Source organism: Bos mutus, chromosome 19, assembly GCF_027580195.1.
Source record: "Bos mutus isolate GX-2022 chromosome 19, NWIPB_WYAK_1.1, whole genome shotgun sequence".
NCBI lineage: Eukaryota > Metazoa > Chordata > Mammalia > Artiodactyla > Bovidae > Bos > Bos mutus.
The window spans coordinates 43667410-43682729 of record NC_091635.1 but is presented as its reverse complement, the minus strand read 5'-3'; the positions used below and the strand labels follow the sequence as shown (position 1 = coordinate 43682729).

Sequence of the window (15320 nt, the reverse complement as noted above, 5' to 3'; positions counted from 1 at the left end):
CAGGGCTCAGGCAGGAACCGAGAATGGAGGCCCTGGGGGCACAAGGAAGGTGCGAGGGCAGCTCTGCAGCATCCACTGTGGCCCTTGGCTGGTTTCCTCTGAAGTGGCCCCAGTAAGCTCAGTTGGAAGGGTCTCCTGCTCCGGAAATCGACTCCCATCGAAAGGATGTGATCATAGATGCAAGCTCAGCTGTGAAAGTGAAAGTATTCGTCGCTCTGATTCCTCGTGACCTGGTGGACTGTAGCCCACCAGGCTCCTCTGTCCATGAGAGTCTCCAGGCAAGAATACTGGAGTGGAGTGCCATTTCCTTCCCCGGGGAAGCCCAAGCTCAACTGAGGACAAAGTAAATAAACCTCGTGGATGGTGCGTCATAAAGAGATGACAGCACAGAACAGCCAGCATCAGCTCCTTCACTCCTCACGGCACCCTCAGACAGGGCTCCATAGTCCCCCTTTTGCACATTTTGTACATTTAATACACACTTGCGCACATGCTCAAAGCCAGGCAAGTACCTTAACCATCCTGAACCTTTACTTCTGTTAAATGGGCTTATTGATACCTATGGTACAAGGCTTTGTGAGATTGAACGTAGCAGTGTATGTGACAGGCTTCAGCTCATAGCAGGTATCAAGTCACAGCTTCCTAAGAGCAAGGAGCCATCCTGGCCATGTGGGCAGATGGCAGCTAGGGGCATGGGGGTCTTTGACCGACGAAGTGAGTTGGGACCCCAGCATGGGACGAATAGGATGAGTTTCTGGGGTTTGAACTTCAGAAAGCCTGGCCTCTGGGTACTCCCTTCACCTGACCTCTGCCCACCCTTCCAGGCTCACGACAGGTCAAGCCACCCTGTGTCTACCACCTCCTATAGCTTGGTTCATAGATCACAGGGGCCCTGGGCTCATCTCCTGGCCCATCCCCGCCTTGACCATTCCGGAGTGGAAGAGCTAGTCCAGTTGACTCCCAGTCTGGAAACCACCCCTCCGAGGCGGGCGGAGGTGGCCGGTGAGGCCTGGCTTCATCCGGGTTCCAGCACAGCTGCCCCTATTCCCCTGACTCGCCAGCCATGGCCACTTCCTCCCACCAGGCTGGGCCAGCAGTTGTGCGGCCTATAAATAGAAGAGTGAGATTCCTCGTGGCCCAGTGAATGGGCCGACATCCTGCCTCCGCCTGACTGAGCCCTGAGTCACAGGCCCCCACTGGAGGCCCGCCCGGGGCGGCCCAGGCCCACCCCGCTGCCTCGGCCTCAGAGGAAGCGCTGGGCGGCAGAGAGTCCCTGGGGAGGCCGAGAGAGGCTTAGAGAAACGCGGCTGGCATTTCCTCCCCGTGAGGCCAGCACGCTGGCTGGCTCAGGGGGGTTAGTGTGCTGAGGGTGTGGGTGTGCACGACATGTGTGCCAGGGAGGGGTGCCGGGAGGCCTCCACGTCCCCTTCCGTGAGGGTCACGGGAAGGGGTTTCCCAGAGAGCTTCATCTGTGCTCACAGCGCCCTTGTTCTGGCTTCGGTCATCTCAGAGCCAAAACCAAATCCACACAGATGGACACCCACCCACACGAGCACCAGAAATCACTGGGAAGGCTGGAAAACGGGCCTGGGCAGGGGTAAGAAACAAAACAGCCCCAGAGGGCCAAGTGGCCAGACTGGGAGCAGGAATGAAGGGCAGGAGGCGGCGGGGGGCTCTGTGTTGCTCTGCCCAAGAGTCAGAAGGAGGTTCTGATCGGCTGCCCGGGTCCGTCCTGTGGCCAGGGCAGGAATGTGGTTCTGCTTTCTTGTCTCTTTCTCTCTCCTCCCCTAGAGCCACTAGATTGCACGCTCTGTGAGGACAAGGGTCAGGTCAGTGCTTGCTCACTGCTGTGTGCCCGCCGTATACTTGTTAGATGAGCACTGTTCACCCGCTCACATTGATCACACTCCCCTGAAGACTTGCACACTCACCCGCACACTCACCCGTACACTTTGACTCTTGCTCCCTGCTCAGGCCTCTTCAATGATTTGAGAATGTGAGCAGCCCCTCCTCTACTGTCACCTCCAAATCTCTCTCCCACCAGGGTGCCAGGGGGCAAGAAATTCCAGGGAATTGTACCCTCGGCAGTTTTGACCCGTGAGTTCTTCCTAGGAAGAGGGACAATCTCCTGATTCATACGAAGGCATCCAGTGATTTCTTCATCCAGAGGGATCAGGGTGGAAAAACCTGCTTCTGCCCCCGTCTGAAAATCCTTGCTGGCTCCCTGTTGCCCCCAGGATGATGCCCCATCTCCTTTGCATGGTTTTCCAGAGGTCACAGGGAACCCCTGCCATCCAAACACTCCATGCTTGCATCCCTCTGTGCTGTGCCTGGGCTGATCCTGTCACCCAGAATGTTCTGAGCTCCCCCCATACCATCTGCTGTCACTTGCTCAGTTTGCAAACTCCTAGTTGTATTTCAGGACCCACCCAAATATCATCTCTGTGAGAGCATAAGCCACACTAACAGTGTCTGCCCCTCCCTTCCTCAGTTTGTCATGAACTCTCCAGAAACACAGAACTATGGGCCTGGTGATGTCTTAGAGACATATAGCAGTTTGCAACCCAGGAGTGGTTGGAAATGTGTGGGGTGTTTTCTGGTTGCCACGGTAACAGGGACTGCTATGGGCATTTAATGGCCGGGGCCTGGGAATGCAAACTAGGGAAAACTGTCTATCCTGAAGGTCAATAGCAGCCCACCAAGAAATACAGAGCAGTCTTCTTTTTGATGGAGAACCCAAGGCCCAGGGAAGGAAAGTGTTCTATCAAAGTTATGCAGCAAATTAGGCAGTAAGGTGATCGGCACCAACTTTCTGCGGGGAGCATTCCTGGGCAGTGGGCCTGAGCATGGGCCTCTGACCTTCCAGGTCCTCAGGTCCTGGCCTGGCCACACTACCACCACCAGGGATGTTGTAGGAAGTACATGTGGGAATAACCCCCAGCTCCCACCAGCTGCTGGCTTCCCAGGTGGCTTAGTGGTGAAGAATCCACTTGCCAATGCAGGAGACAAAAGAGAGGTGGGTTGGATCCCTGGGCTGGGAAGATCCCCTGGAGCAGGAAATGGCAACCCACTCCAGTATTCTTGCCTGGCAAATCCCATGGACAGAGAAGCCTGGTGGGTTGCAGTTCATAGAGTTACAGAGAGTCAGACACTGAGCGACTGGGCGTGCCCACATGCCTGCTCCTGCCTGTGCTCGTGGCCAGATGTCCTGAAGTGGCCCAGGATGTACCTGGAATATGAAACTGGTGTCCCCTGGGGAGGACAGAGGTGGGTTGTGGGCAGGGACCAGGGTTCTGCAATTACAGTGTCTCAACTCTGTGAGCTCATCTAAACACCAAAAAAGCCACCCTTTAAGTCTGAACCTGGGCACAAGTGGTTGCAACATTCCAGGGCTCAGCCTGGCCATGGGAGGTGGGCAGGGAGAGGTGGGACCCGGTGTCCCCTTAGTCAGCCCCCAGCCCTGCTCCGAGAAGTCATGGCCGTCTTTCCCCTGGCCTCCCACCCTCAGCCCTGGCCACCACTGGCCTCTCACGTAGGCGGGAGGAACTTTTTAAAAACTGAAAACTATACACAAAACCGGAGACAATAAAAATATAACAATCCCCCATATCTCTATCATTCAGCTGTGACAATCATCAACCAGTGGCTCATCTTGCCTCATCTAGACCCACCTCCCCATCCACATCTCTCTTCCTGTATGACTTTGAAGCAGATCCCAGGCATGACATCCATTCATCCATAAATATGTCAGTGTGTTTCTCTAAAAGGACCCTTCCTTACAAATAAACCATAATCATAGCACCAGGATCACGCCCCCCAAATTAACAATTCCTGATATTGTTAGGGGTTCCCAGATGGTAAAAAATCTGCCTGCAAGGTGGGAGAACCAGGTTCAATCTCTGTGTCAAGAAGATCCCCTGGAGAAGGGAATGGCAACCCACTCCAGTATTCTTGTCTGGAGAATTCCATGGACAGAATTTCCATGGCAGGCTACAGTCCACGGAGTCACAAATAGTTGAACATGACTGAGCGACTAGTACTTCCTAATATTATCAAAGAGCCAATATTCACATTTCCAGTTGTGACATAGTTATCTTTTTACAGTTTATTTACATTTCAATCCGAAGAAGGTATAATTGGTCAGTATGTCTTTTTGAGTTTTTTGGGCCAAGTGTTTTGTTTCATTTGTTGGAAGAAACTAGTTGTTTATCTGGTTGCATTTCATTCCATCTGGGCTTTGCTGATTGCTGCCCTGTGGTGCAGTTGGACGTGTTCTTCTATCCTTTGTTCTACTGGTTATTAGAAGCAGATCTGATTCGTTTGTTTTGTTTTTTGGCAAAACTGTGTTGAGATTGGCAAGGTGGTGTTGAGATCTTTTATCAGGAGGTCCATGGTATCTGATTTGCTTTTAACATGCTAGCTGCCATTCAAACAGTCCGTCAGGGGCTGCCAAGTGGTATCGTATTTCATTCCTTCTGCTTTCCTTAGCTGAAGTCTGTCTATAGCAGAAGTGCTTTTCTCTTCATTAGTTACATAGTGATTGTTTGAAAGGGAGTTTATCCACTCCCTCAGGCTCTGGGCTAAGTGTTCAGAGAGGGCAAGTCCCTGCCAAAAGGACACACAGCTCTGGGAGCAGGTCTAGAACTCATACCCAGGTCTGCTGCATCACGTGTGGCACTGGTCTGGAGGCAGCGTGGTGGAGCAGAGAGGGTTTGGGTCTGACAACTGGTGACCTAGTCTTGAACCTAGGACCTGCCGTTTATAAGCTGTGGGACCTTGGGCAGACCATTCAGCCCTGATGCCCTCATGAGGACAGCCCTACCTCCTTCGTGCAGCCCACGGTTCACCGACCTTTCAGCCACTGTTTAAGAGGGAACTTGAAGCAGGGCAGCCTGACATCGCCACATGGAGCACACTCACAAGCCATCACTCAGGTCCACAGCGTATCACTTTAATTTTTCCTGGCTACTTCAGGGCCTGCCTAAGGCCCTTGCTTTCCTCCCAAAGGAAGGTGTGCAACAAGGGAGTTTCTCAGACCACTTTGGCCTCTAGCATCAAGGTTGTGAGCTTAGGACTGGCCACAGAATTGTGGGACCTTGTGCTCAAAAGTATCTAGAATTTCAAGATAGCAACAGCAAAGCATCAAACCAAGCATAGGGCCCTTCTGAACACAGGCCCTGGGTCATAGGCCCAAGAAACAGGCCCAGGGGGAGCTCTGTCCCAGAGGCCTGGGGATACATCTCATCCAGTTCAACAAAACATGACCAAACACAAGTGTCAGTTCAACTAGCTTCAGTTAAAAGGAGGTGTTTACAATAAATGATATTTAAGAATTGTAGTCACATAAATGCTATTTCAAGGCTTTTCATCTTTTGAGTCGACCTGTGGAGAAAGCAATAAAGACTTGATTGTGGAGCAGAAGAGGATGTGAATGTCAATAACAGGAACAGTGTAAAAAACTTTACCAAGGTGGGGTATGAACCGGCAGAGGAGATGGTGGGGCGTTGTTGCCCAAGTCCCACTGCTTATAAACCGCAGCTCCTAGATTCAAGTCCAGATCACCAGTTCTCAGACCCAAACCCTCTCTGCTCCACCACCCTGCCTCCAGACCAGCGCCACACGTGACGCAGCAGACCTGGGTGTGAGTTTTAGACCTGCTCCATTTGCCGTGCGTCCTTTCAGTAGGGACTCGGCCCCTCTTTCCACCTTCTTTGAAGATAGCTTACAGCTTAGTCCCAGTTTAGCTTAAAACCAAAACACACTCTTTAATTTCATTATCTGGCCTGTAGAAGAATACCAGAAAATTATCCAAATGCCTAAAATAACCTAATGGTACCAAAATTGTCGACATATATCTATCTCCATTAGAATAGAAGCTCCCTATTCTATTAGAATAGAAGGCAGGCAAAGCACTGTTCACTTTGCATCTCTCCCTGGTTCCCATGGCACGCGAGACCCCGACCAGGGATCAAACCTATGCCCCCTGCAGTGGAATCGTGGAGTCCTAACCACTGGATCACCCGGGAATTCCCTCTGTCATTTTATGTAGGTAAAATAAAAAGATGAAGTTTTTCTTCCTTGTGACTCTTATGATCTACTTTTAAAAAAAAACTGAAGTCTAGTTGATTTACAATATTGTGTTAAGTTTCTTGTCTCGTGTGTGCTCAGTCATGTCCAACTCTTTGCAACCATGTGGACTGTAGCCCACCAGGCTCCTCTGTCCACGGGATTTCTTAGGCAAGAGTCCTGGAGTGGTACCCTCTGTGATGGCCCACACTCCGTCTGCGCAGTGTGTTTCTCTCTGAATAAATCCACTTCTTACCTATCAAAACAAACAAAAGTACTGGAGTGGATGGCTATTTCCTACTCCACGGGGTTTTTCTGACCCAGGGATTGAATCCAAGTCTCTTGCGTCTCCTGCATTGATAGGTGGATTCTTTACCACTGTGCCGCCTGGGAAGCCCATCTCCTAACAGCTTTCAAATATACCATGCAGTGGTGTTAGCTATAGCCATCATGTTCTATAGTATATCCTTAGATATTTGTCTTATAACTCAAAGTGTGTACTTCTCACTGACTGCCTCCAGTTTCCTCCTCCCCACAGCACCCAACCCTTGCACAGATGACAAATCTTTTCTTTCTATGCATTTGGCCTTTTGTATGTTGTTTTAGGCTGCACACACACATATATATGTGATATCATATAGTGTTTATCTGACCGGTTTTGCCTGGCATATTGCCCTCAAGGTCTATTCATGTTGTCACAAATGGCAGTATTTCCTTCTTTTTATGACTAATATTCCACTGCATGCATGTATATAATTGTGTGTGGGCATGCCAGTGTCTTTATCCATTCATCTGTCAATGAACCTAGTTTGTTGGCATGTCCTGGCTGTTGTAAATAATGCTGCTGTGAACATGGGGGTAGATGCCTCTTCGACATAGTGTTTTCATTTGCTTTAGATATATTTCCAGAAGTGGAATTGCTGGGTCATATGGAAGTTCTACATATGGTAGTTCTAATTTTTTGAGGAATCTCCATGCTGTTTTCCATAGTGGTTACACCAATTTACATTCCCACTGACAGTGCACAAGGGTTCCCGCTTCTCCACTTATCAGTCTTTTGATGATTGTCGTGGTAACAGGTGTGAGGTGATATCTCACTGTGGTTTTTTCATTTCCCTCATGATTAGTGATGTTGAGCATCTTTTCATGTACCTGTTGGCCACTTCTTAAAGAAGTGTTTATTCAGGTCCTGTGTTAATTATAGCAGCAGCAGCATCATTACTACTTTGCTATGGACTTGTAGTTCTTGATATATTTTGAATATTAACCCCTTCCAGATATATGGTTTGCAAATACTTTTTCCCATTTCATAGGTTGTCTTTTCATTATTTCTTTTGTTGTGCAGAAGCATTTCAGTGTGATATAGTCCCACTTGGTTTTATTTTGATGCTTGTGTTTCAGGTCTCATATCTAAAAAAATCATTGCCAAGACCCGTGTCAAGGAACTTTGTCCCTATGTGTTTTCTTCTAAGAGTTTTATGGTTTCCAGTTTTGCATTTAAGTGTTTGATTCACTTTGAGTTAATTTTTGTGAAAGCTGTGATCCATAATGGACATTTCTAATAAAGGACGATTTTGGAAACTTGAGTACATGAGCAGATGAAGGGATGAGTGAGGGCCTAGGAAGGACACTGTGCAAACAGATCAGTTTGCCAAGACAGACTCCTGCAGAACACCCCAGTGGGTTCAGATGACAGCCAAGGACAGAGGGCAAAACGTGAAGCCAGGCCTGGGGGCCAGGGGGCAGTGGGCCAACTCCATTTGTTCATTGAGTGGGTGTCTATGAATCACCTACCTTGTGCAGACACCAGGCACCTGAGATATATCAGTAGCAAACATGAATCCCCCGCCCTTGGGGAGCTCATATCCAGGGTTAGTAAAATGTGTGGCGAGCAGCAGTGACCCTGGGGGAGCCTGGCCTATGTGTGCCCAAGGCTGCATCTTCCTAGGAATGTGTTTATAATAATATTATTAATTGCAATAACGGCAGTGATCATTTATAAAGAACCTATAGTATTGGTCAAGAGCATTTCAGTTTTTTAAGAAATTATTTTTGGCTGCGCTGGGTCTCTAATGAGGTACAGGAGCGCTTTGTTGCTTGGGCTCAGGCTTTTTCTAGTCGCAGGCTCTTCACCGTTGCCTGCAAACAAGCTTCTTGTTACAGAAGCAAACATGCTTCTTCTTCAACAAAAGAAGCATGGGCTCTAGAGGGTGGGCTTAGTTACCCTGTGGCATGTGGGATCTTTCCGGACCAGGGATCGAACCCATGTCCCCTAAATTGGCAGGTGGATTCTTCATCACTGGCCCACAAGGTAAGACCCAAGACCATTTCAGTTTTAAGTAACAGAAATGCAACTTGAACTGGCTTAGGCAACTGAAATGGAAAATTTTTGCCTATGTTTTAATTTCTAAAAATACCAGGGGTTCCCTAGCTGCTGGCATGGTAGATCTGGGAGCTCCAAGGCCATCACCAGAAGTTTGCATCCTGCTCCATCTCTTGGCATTGCTGTCTTCTGACGTCACCGCACTGACATTCATTCTCACATGTCCAAATAATAAAAAATGGCCTCAGGTAGCTCCAGGCTAAAAGCAAAGAGCAAACACCTCTTTCACTGTTCCAGAAACTTCAGGGAACTGTGGCAGGGACTGGTCTGACTTGGGTCTCATGCCCAGGCCTGATCCAATCTTGTGGTCAGTAGAGATGTGTGGATTGGCCTGGATCTGGCAGTAGGGGTGGGACAGCCCTATTTACCCAGTAGGGACAGAAGGAAGGAGGGGAGCTTCTCAAAAGAGAGCAGGATCACTATTGGACAGGTAGCCTCCACGATGCCCTCCCCGTACTCTGCTTTAAGCACAAACCTCGTGTCCATTAGGCATCTCCACAGTTCCAGGTGGTGAGCCCAGTCTTATCCCCACTGTACAGATGGGGAAGGCAGCTCAGAGAGGCTGAGCACCTTCCAGCATCACATACCCTGCAAGTGATGGATAAGGAGTGTGGACTGTTTCGTACTGGACACAGGTTAGTGGGGGATGCCACAGTCTCTGACCTATAGCATGGAGTCAGGATTTGACTGATTAGACCCAGTGAATGGAACAGGAGAGATGATGGGGACACCTTTATCACTGGTACCTCTGATGGTGAATTTGGCACTATCCGTATTCCCTCCTCAGTCCCCAACCCCATGGCCGTGATCCATCGTGTATCTGTCCTCTTGGTCAGCATTCACTGAGGCCATGAAGTGCAGACCCAGGCGTCAGACTGCTAAGTTCCCTCAAGAGTGGGCCCTCTGGCAAGGGATTAAGGGCTGATACATTAACTTGGAAGTGGAATTCCAGGGCAGCTAGAGGGAGGGATAAGAGAAAGGAGGTCGGGAAGAACAGGAAGCAAAGCAAGGTGACGTGTAACCACTGTACAACAAACCCCATCTGGAAAATGTGCCTCAAGTGGTCCAAGGGATGGAGGATGAAGGAATTTATCCTCCTGTCTCATCTGCTGTTTCCAAACTCAGTCCAGCTGCTTGGAAATCAACACCCAAGAAGCAGTTGTTGATAGAAAGCAAAGTTCCTTTTAATCGGAATGCCGGCAGTCTGGGGAGATGGTGCACTCAGGTGTTCCGCCAAAACCAGCTCTGAAGAGTCTGCGTGGCCATGGAAGTTTCTAAGGGGGAAAAGAGAAGTCAGCTCAGTTAATCACGGATGGAGGGGGTCAGAGGTGTCATGATCCCCAGCTGTGTGCAGGCTTGTCAACTTCTTGTGATCTTTCTTGTTAGATGCTATCTTGTTCCCACCATTTGTTCATGAGATTACTGAAGGGGAAGCTGGGGAAGAGATCTGGTCACCTGGTAATTACTTATTCTTCATTTCTACTTCTTTGATCTGTGGGAAGAACCAGCAGGTTAGGCAAGGTATTTTGTGACCACAAGATCTGAAAGGTGTGCTAGGTTACTGACGACAGGGCTTCCTGAGCTCTTTCCTGCCGAAGGTGCTTAAGCTACGGCTCAAAGTTCGTCCCGAAAACGAACTCCCTCCACGTGTATGGCTTGAGTTCTTCAGCCTCTTTGGCCATTCGGGATCCAGCCCCCTTACCCTGGCATGTGGTCTGGGAGGGGTCAGCTTCAGCTGTGGGACAAGAAGTCAGGAACCTGGTGGACAGAGGAGGTGCAGAGGTATGCAACACACCCACAGCCCAGTGAAGTGGGGCTAACAGCACCTCCCGAGGGTTGCTGAGAAGACTTGAGATAACGCGTGTAAAGCACTTGCTAGTGTCTGGCTCCCAGGAGGTGAGCTGGACTGACCATTAGTTGGTTTTGCCTGGAGGTTCTTGGGCGGAGCTTACTGAAGGGTGCGGTGGATAAGCTGCATCAGCCAGGACTCTCTTCTGTGGTGAGCTGGCTCAAACGAAGGGAAGGCTCTATTGAACCACAAAACTGAGGGGCATCTGGCTTCAGCACAGTTGGACCAGGAGAAATGACCCAGGTTGATCCATAATCTGAGCATCGAGGAAATGCTCTCCTCAACCTCCAGGGACCTGAACCAAGAGAAGACTGAATAAATCTCTAGGACAAAGGCAGGTCAGTGGTTGGTTGGGGTCGGGAGAACTCACCATAAAGGGGAATGGGGAACTTTAAATGTTCTACAGCTCGACTGCGGCAGTAGTTACAAGGGTGTACACATTTGAAAAAACGTATGAACTGGACATTTTAAAATGGCTGCATGTAAAGTATACCTTAAGGTTGATTTTTTTTTAATGAGACCAAAGAAAAATATAGTTTTCTTAGGACCCTTTCTATGACAGAAACACAGCTCAGGATAGTTTTAGAAAAAATGAAACGCATTCATTGGCTCATATAATCAGATTAGTCCAGAGATATGGTCAGTTTCAGGCATGGCTGGGTCCAGCGGCTTACTGGTATCTGGACAGCATACTTTTCCCACCTCTTGCTTCTTTCCTTTTTGTTGGCTTCGTCCTCAAGTGAAGAACAAGAGTGGTCACCAGAAGTTCCGTCAACCCAGCAACTCCCATGAAAAGTGAATGCCTCTTTCCCCATGGCTGCTGCAGAAATCCCAAGGAGGGCAGCTCAGTTTCCAGCTGGGACACATGCCAGCCTCTAAAGCCAGGGGATGGGGCTGGCCCCATGTAAACCTCAGGGGTTGGGAGGAGTAACCCCCACAGGAAAACATGAAAGGGCAGAGGACCTGGGGTCAGGAAAATCGACAGATGGTCCTCACCTCTCTCCATGTACCCAGAAGGCAGTGTTATCACTCATGCCTACTTCAGACACCTCCACTCAACAGGCGCCAGGCCATCAGGGACGGGCCCCAGACTCATTCAAGACCCAAGGCTGCTTTTCTGCGATCGCACAGGCTCGGTGTGTTAGCTAAATATAAGAGTCAAAACAGAAAGTGAGCAGTAATCTCTTCCCCACCAGCCAAGGCAAACAGAGGGCTATTCCTGACTGTGCTGGGCCGTCCATCTGCACCCCAAGGAGGCTGGCGGGGAGGGAGGAGCTCTGGCCCAGAGGGAGGCCCTGGAGCTGAAGGCATCTGGACTTGTAGGATGAACCCCAATGAGGGGGAGGATGCCTCCCTGGGCCTCGAGGGCCAGACAAGAGGCGCAAAGGGGCCAGCTTCTCGGTTCAGAACCACCATCCTAACAGGGTCTGGCCAGGGCAGGAGGGCCAGAGAGGAGATTGCAGGAAAGGTCATCTTTGTAGAGATCACAAACAGAAGACACTATGCAATGCCTGAAGACCTACACTCGCTTCCTGAGCAGCACAGCACAGCTGGCGTGAAATGAACACGCTCTCCACGCTGACACCTCCCCAGGTTCCCCAGTGAAGTATCTGGGGAGGGGAGAAGGAACCACAACTTGTGCGTTCAGAATATGCCTAGAGAGTAGTCCTCCAGCGTTCTATTATGGCTATTAAAGGAACACGGTGGGCCTTCCCTGGTAGTGAAGTGGCTATGACTCTGGGTTCCCAAAGTAGGGAGCCCAGGTTTGATCCCTTGTCAGGGATAGAATGCAGCCAAAAAAATAAACATTAAAAAAAAAACAAACGCAGCAACAGGCTCAGGGGAGGCAGCTTTACCCAAGTGAAAGTCACTTAGTCATGTCTGACTCTTTGCAACCCCATGGACTATACAGTCCATGGAATTCTCTAGGCCAGAACACTGGAGTGGGTAGCTGTTCCCTTTTCCAGGGGATCTTCCCAACCCAGGGATCGCACCCAGGTCTCCTGCAATGCAGGCGGATTCTTTACCAACTGAGCCACTAGGGAAGCCCAAGAAGACTGGAGTGGGTAGCCTGTCCCTTCTCCAGGGGATCTTCCCGGCCCAAGAATTGAACCGGGGTCTCCTGCATTGCAGGTGGATTCTTTACCAACTGAGCTACTTAGGGAAGCTAGCTTTACCCTCAGCCTCAGGCTAAATGATTGCCCCTAATACAAACACCCACCAACTCCAGGATCTCAAAGTTCTGTCTTTAGTGTGGCTGCTCAAGGCTTCCAGTTGAGCTGAGGTTACTTCTGATCCAGGTAAGCAAGGTTGCTTAGGGCCACCCCCCCGACACACACCCAGATCCCTAAGAAATATGGGCAAGAGAAGACCAAGCTGAGGGGGCCCCCTCCCCATCTCCCACCATGGTGCTGGCTGAGCCGGCCCGCGTAACCATGCTGTCTTCTGGGAAGCAGGTTAAATGGATGTCGTTGCCGCCAAGAGCGTGTACTTGGCAGCACAGAGCCGGTGGGGAGCAGGGCGGGAGCCAGACGGAGGAGAGAGCCCAGGCCCAGCAAGGGAAGGCACGGCCCCGGCCCGGAGCAGCTGAGCCTGGGGGGGCTGGCGGGAGGCGTGCTTAGCCCTCAGCTCTCATCTCTGCTGTTATGTCCAGGCCCTCCAGTCCTGCAGACCGGCCCAGGAACAGAGACACTTCCTGGAGCCAACACTGCGCCTGCCCGCTACTTCCCTGCACTGGCAGCTTGCCCAGGCAGCTCTCAGGCCAGGCTCCGGGAGTCCAGCTCTGCAGGAACAAGGGAGGGGCAGGGAGGCACCCCCAGCAGGCATCCTGACCCCGAGGGCCGCCAGCTCAGAGCAGGGCCCCATGAGCAAACCCCACACAGGCTCTGTGTCAGCCCGCCGGCAAGGAGCAGGGACCGGTGGGCCTCCGCCACCCCCCAGCTGTGAGACCTGGGCCATGCCTTTTGCGAGGTCTGCAAATAGGGTTAAACCCTGCCCTGCTCAGAACTGGGATCCTCGGCAGCATGCAGGCTGATGGGGGCAGACTGTGGATCTAAGCTGGCCACGTACACACTCGGCATTTGGGGGAGTAGGGGCCAACCACCCCGTCTCCCCAGGGGGCAGACACCTTCTCCGTGAGACAGTGGCGTTTACCCACCCACCTCAGGAGGCTGTGATGACCACATCTGGGTCTAACGACATATGCTTACTATAAATAGCAATTACAGAAAGCACTGGCCTTGGAGTCAGAAACTGCATGTCTATACCCCAGCTTGGCCGCATCCTTGCTGTGTGTCCTCTGGGGAGTCTCCTGAGCCTCGGTCCTCCGTCTGTAAAGTGAGGATCAAAAGTGACAGTGAGCAGCTGAGAACATCCTGGAAGTGAAAGGCTGTCAGCAGCAAACGGCCCCGTCTCCTCCGTCAGGTCCTGAAGGAAGGGCTGGAGGAAATCGCTGACTTGTAAGTGTGGAGCTGGCTAGTAGTTCTCTGGACACTTAACAGAATCACCTGAGGAACAGAAGGAAAACAAAGATACCAGGGCCTAGGTCCCTCCCAACACCCAGCAATTCAGATCCAACTGGTCTTGGCGTAGGAGGTGGTGCTGACATTTTTTAAACGTTAAGTGATTCTTCTGTGTGACCGGAGTCGGGAAGTGGTGCAGCAGCTTTACTTAGAACTCAACTGGGACACAGCCCACATTTTTGTTTGTTGTTTGGCTTGCAGGATCTTAATTCCCTAACCAGGGATCAAACCTGTGCCCTCTCAGAGGAAGCACAGAGTCCTAACCACTAGACGGGCCAGGAACCCTCCCCAGTCTCTGTTTACAGAGGGAAACCCAGTGCCGCCCCAGCACCCTCCAACAAACTTCCTGGCCAGAGGCAAACTTCAGTCCCCGGCCCACTTGGCAGAAAGAAAATCAGAGACTTTCTGCCTCCCGATGGGCCCAAGGCCATCACGCAAATGAATTACGGGCCCTCTCCCTTTCAGAAGCCCCACTCCTGCTAACTGAGTGAAGGCTGTACAGGTGGCACTAGAGGTAAAGAACCCACCTGCCAACGCAGGAGACCTAAGAGATGTGAGTTCAGTGCCGGGGTCAGGAAGATCCCCTGGAGGAGGGCATGGCAACCCGCTCCAGTATTCTTGCCCGGAGAATCCCATGGACAGAGGAGCTTGGTGGGCTGCAGTCCATAAGGTCACAAAGAGTCGGAGTCACTACCGAAGCAACTTTGCACACACACACGTACATGCAAAGAGAAAAGAAACCCTGGAAGAATCTATCAGATGACATGATCTCTAGGTATGGGCACCTATAAGCCTCTTTCATCCTTCTGCATTTTTGAAATGCTCTCTGCACTTGGAAAGCAGTTCTTATATGATTGAGGGAAAACCAATAATGTTTTATTTCTTATGTAGTCTTTTTTAAAAGTGGACTTTTTTTTTTTTTTCCAGATGTTTTGGGATAAAGAATGAAGAAAACACTCTGGAACAGGAGGTTTGTGGGGACAGAAGGGAGGGACAGCTGAGTGGACGTTAGCAAATGGTTAGCTATGAAGAGGATGGGATGTGTTCTGTGGCCCTGTGTCCACCTGAGATGTGAGAATCACATTTCACGAGAGGCCCGCCCACCTCTCGCCAAGAAGTAATAAACATTACCCACCCCCCCCAACGTTAACCTTTACCTTGGAGCCGTCCCTTCCCCTGGACAGAAGAATGTTGAAGCTCCTTAAAAATTGTCTCCGGGGCTGGGATGGAGACAGCTGGGATCACAGAAGCCCGAGGAGGAGTGGGCAGCTGGGGCTGGCCAGGAGGAAGGAGGATCCTGGCGGCCAGAGTCCACATGCAGCGAGTGGAACGTGCGAGTCGGCACCTGGGGAGGGAGCCTGAGCAATACCTTAAGGATGAATTCCTCGACTGACCTGGGAGGCCAGTGAGACCCCGGGGGGGCGCCCCTGGGAGCAGGCTCAGCCCTGCTTACTGCCCTGCCACCTCCCTGTCTGTCCATCTGTGGGCTGGCCACCTGCCC

General features: G+C 50.9%; 1 long non-coding RNA gene across 1 annotated transcript; it reads right to left on the bottom strand.

Moving 5' to 3' along the window:
• Positions 1–4769: 4769 nt before the first annotated feature.
• On the bottom strand, positions 4770–14338 carry LOC138992142 (uncharacterized). Its single transcript, XR_011468049.1, has 3 exons — positions 11295–14338; positions 11001–11118; positions 4770–10593 (listed from the first exon to the last, which is right to left on the bottom strand). It is a non-coding gene; the product is annotated as an uncharacterized lncRNA (long non-coding RNA).
• Positions 14339–15320: the final 982 nt, after the last annotated feature.